This window comes from Euprymna scolopes, chromosome 5 (assembly GCF_053919585.1).
Source record: "Euprymna scolopes isolate OS-2025 chromosome 5, ASM5391958v1, whole genome shotgun sequence".
NCBI classification, from domain to species: Eukaryota; Metazoa; Mollusca; class Cephalopoda; order Sepiida; family Sepiolidae; genus Euprymna; species Euprymna scolopes.
The window spans coordinates 137,369,783-137,374,626 of record NC_136486.1 but is presented as its reverse complement, the minus strand read 5'-3'; positions in this window follow the sequence as shown (position 1 = coordinate 137,374,626).

Here is a 4,844-nt window from a genome sequence, read left to right as displayed (position 1 = left end):
ATATATATATATAGATATATAGATATATAGATATAAAGCCCCTCATTGGATTGAGAACTGTCGTAAATAATCTCACTCACTACTCAATTTGGCTGAAAAATGCGAAGCTCGCGGTTGGTTTAAAACAAGCGTTTGAGCACTATACCAGTAGCGGACGGATTTTTATTTAAATAGACATTCGGGCAGATTTGTTGCGGGCATCGCTTCCGTGATCGAGGGATAGAACTGCCGACTACGGTTGTAGGTTCGATCCTGGGCGTGGGAGAGGTGCTAGTCTAGCGGCTCTGATGAGTTGTGATATAACGAAACAGGACTGTATGTCGATGACTACAAATATATTGCCTGTGTTATCTTTTGAATGAAGTCGGATATTCCCATATAAAAAAGCGATATTGTGTTTGGGTTTGCCTACGTAGGGAGGCAAGTATATAAAAGACATTTTCGTGTGAACTTTGAGCTTAAACTTTTAATATCATTGTCAGATTGAATAGCATTTCTTATTGTTTATTATAGACTTAGTTAGAAAATGTTAAAGGAGAAAAAACGGTGTTCTTGAATGATTTATATCTTTCGTATGTTTCTAGAATTATAGCTTGTATATGCTTTAAGTGGTGGGCTGAATTTGTATATTTTAATGGTCGTGGCCTCAGACTTTCGAAAGGTTTTGAGGCTAGTGAGGGTAGAGGATTTTTTCAGATACGTCAATACTTAATGGCTTTTACTCGCTTCGTTGGACAAAATGGCGATAGTAGCCAGACAGAGAGGGGGATAAAGATGGGGAAAGTGACCGATAAACATAATGTTTTTGACGCCAGTCATCAACAGATTATAGTTGTGCGCTTGTCAACAACACGGCTGGAGGTTTTTAGTCGATTTTACTGACATACCTTTAAAAGAAGGATGAGGCAACGATGAATGAAGAAAAAAAAAGGAGGTAATCAGCTGAGTGATAATTACTAAAACCAAAGCTAAATAAACATGATTTTATTGTTAGTTCGCCACTTTTCAGAACAAGAACCACTCAAGGACAGGATTAATGAGATAAAAGTGGTGCCAGACGAAAGATGAGGGGCATTACGGGATTACTCTCATGACTCTGTTGTATAAACTAATTATTTCCCATGAGGTAGTTGTATACAAGTATTCTAACATGTTGAAGTTGAAAACTAAGTAGTAATAATAAGCACCGAGGCACTACAGCGGTAATGTGTTCCACGCCGAAACTCATCAGAAATTCAGTATTTCATAAAAAAAATGTTAAAATTAATTTTATTAAAATTCTACATGAATGAAAGGAAGGTTATTTAGCTGTAGTAGTAAGACGGGTACTTGCTGTGAATGTTTAAGAATGATGAAGTTAAGTTGGATGTTACATGCGAGGTATGAAACCTGTTAAGTGAAAGATGTGTGGTATGTTTTTCTACTGAAGGAATTCACTAGAAAATAACCGAGGTCTTGCAACTTAGGGAAGGAAAGGAAAGTGTTCTGCTGTGCTTAAAGCCAGGCCTGCTCTTGCTGTGAATGTTTTAGCTATGAACAGGACTTTAGGAAAAGCCAAACATACTCTTAACATATATTCACATTAGATATGATTACTGCATCTCTCATGTGAGAAAGTCATTGCAGAGTAGAGAATAGATTTGACCTCACAAAATTATCAAGTCTTTTACTTTACAAGACACGAAAAAAAGCTCTGAGTGATACACACTAATATATGACAACACTACTCTATCTTAGGATGGGTATATCTCTTATACATGTTAAGGAATGCATTAGATGTAATGTGCATTGTGCCATGATAGCATTATCCATTAATTCTTCCAACGACATTAACAACAGATTTGATATAAGTTTTTATTTCAGGTCTGGAGTATCTGCAGTGCTAGGATCTTATCAGAAATGGAATCTTGCTTTAAAAAGAAATTTTAATTTAAGAAGAAATGAGAATCTGAGCATTAGTGGTGAAATGATAAAAGCTTGAGGCATAACATGTAAGATACCACTATTTTCCCATATTGTACAACGTGTTCCAAATCGAATTGTAGTAGACAGAAATATTGTCCATCATTTACTCTGAGAGGCTGCCCTCTATTAATAATTTCTCTGTGTTGATATGATTAAATGATCGGACTATATTCCTTGGAAGATATTTTATGAAAAACAGGCAGACTGTATGGCGAGAAATGGTCATTGAATCCATCGATATTGATATTTTGGAGCGTCGAATATGTCAACACAATATTTAATTGGCTTATGTTAAAGAAAAATTATACTGTAATAAGGACATTTCAAAAATAGAGAATTTAAGAATGAAACTTTTACTCAAAATAATCTTTATTCCAGAACTACCTAGAGTGGTCATAGACCAAAAACTGTGTGAGTAGATTAGTATAAAATGTATTAATACTGAAAAATACTGTAAAATTCAAATCTCCTGTTGTTTTAAGTCTGCATTATAACAGTTGTGTGATTTTGTATTTTCTAATAAAATGAACGTAGCTACATATTATTAGGAAATTTAAAATTGTACTTTGCATTAAAATGTTGTTAATACCTATGAAAATAATACTATATTTAAAAGACTCAAAATATGTCAGAAAAATATATAAAGAAAAAGAAATTGCTTTTTTAAAAAAGTGTTATTTTTAACCAGATATTCATCAAATAAAAATAGATTAATTTATTTTGTATTTACGTTGCAATATATTGCTTGGATTTAAAATCATATTATATTGTTTTGAAGTCTTATTACCATAAAATACTTTTCAGATAATTATCCTTTACGTAAATACTAGGAATATATATCACTGCTTCCCTTAAGGCAACAGGTTGATGTAATATGCATTGGGACGGAAACGATGTGAAAATCAATAATATCTCAGGTTTTACCCTAGAGACATCAGCTTAATCACGGATATATATAAAGTAGAAGCGTCCGTGTATGTATACGTATACAATTCTCTTACAATCACTGGACAGCTCATAGCCAAACCTAGCATGATGACGGTCTCACACATGGGGATAGTGTTACAGATAAAAGGGATGTCCCATTTTCCTGTAAATAAGAACATTAGATGAGTGGAAAATGAGATTAGGATAAGCGGAGACTTGAACTTTGTAAGCAAGGTTCAGAAATAGATTAAGTAAATGGAATGTTAGAATGAAGCTATTGTTAAATAAAATAGTTAGATATTGTGTGTATAGTAAAAAGAATTGTTTGTTCGTTCTTTTAGGACAACTGAATTAAAATGTGAGCAAAAAGAACGAACAATACAAATTTAAAATATATTGTAAAAAATTGGTTACCTTAAAAATAGGTTAGTTGAGAATTGTTTGTTGCAGAAGTGTATTTTGGACAAACGTGTGCTTAGCCACGTGAGTTCGTAACGTTTTGGAACAACACATCTGACGTCATAGTAAAAAGAAAATTCTCAATATAAGAGATAGTACTAGTAAGAACAGGGCAGTCGGGCAGTCAAGTTTGAGCAGTCAGCAAAGGCAGTCGGAGGAAAGTGACATGGTCATAGAGTCCCCCTTAGAGGCAAAGGAGCAGAAGTTTAACCATGTAGAACAAATGTGAATACCTGACATACTCACACGAACGGTCAAATTAAATTAAAAATCACCTTCGATATTTGTAATTGTCTGTCTTCGTGTCTTCATTCAACAACTGAAAGGTAAATGTAGTTTGTCTATCATCATCTAATATGAACTATGTATAACCCCCTTCCAAGAAATGTGTCCTCTCCTCCATCATAAGTAATGATCCCCACTGATGTAAAAAAATAGTATTCACTAATGAATACTCACCATCTCACCCTGTTATAAATGTCTTGTCTCTCTCATCGTTACCTCTGTATTAGATGTACCCGATATATACTCACCAATATGAAACCCCCTGTTATACAACAATAGTTCACATCATTTCTAGAGGATCGTGTCATATGTCAAAGTCATAGATTATTTATATACTTTCCTACGGCCACAGCACTGGACCATTCAAAATCAAACCTGGCATGATAATAGGCCCCCAGTTAGAGAAAGTGCACACACACAAACACACACACACACGCATATATATATATATATATATATATATATATATATATATATATATATTATATAATTATAATATAAAGCTGAACGTGTGTGTGCGTGTGTGTGTCTGGTCACGAATAGGCTCCTATATGGTTGACTATTTAAAAAAAAAAACTAATTACATATAATGATAGAAGATTTATCGACGACCAGGAATGTGTATGTTTTATCTGGCATAACGGTGGTTCATACAAATTGTGAGGTCTACGTTAGAGCCTGGCACACAAAGTATGGAAATAAAAAAATGAAAAAAACGTTTACAAGGGTTTTCATATAGATGTACATAAGAATACTTTGATAAGCATGTTTCAACTTAAATAGGGATGGTATAATGAAATTGTGGGGGCTGCGTTCGCGCCTATACTCCATGGAACTATGGCACACACTTTAACAAAGACTTTTCATATCTATTTGCGTAAGTATACTTTGATAATTATGTTTCAGTTTGAAGAAATATGTTATAATAAAATTATTGGATGTTCGTTCGCGCCTGACCTCCATAGAATGGAAATATGTCACAAAGTTTTACAAGGTTTCTTAAAAGGGTGAAAGTCCACAATAACACCTTAACTTTAATCTTAATTCACGTTAGCTTTATATTTTTTGAGTTGAATCATATTGTGTCGAATAAATTCACCTCATAAATTCACGTTCTTTTTAAAGTTAAAGCCAAAAAAATGACGGAACAATTCTCGACACAAATTTTGTATAACTCTGTTTTTTTCCTTCTCCACTTGCACGTGGCA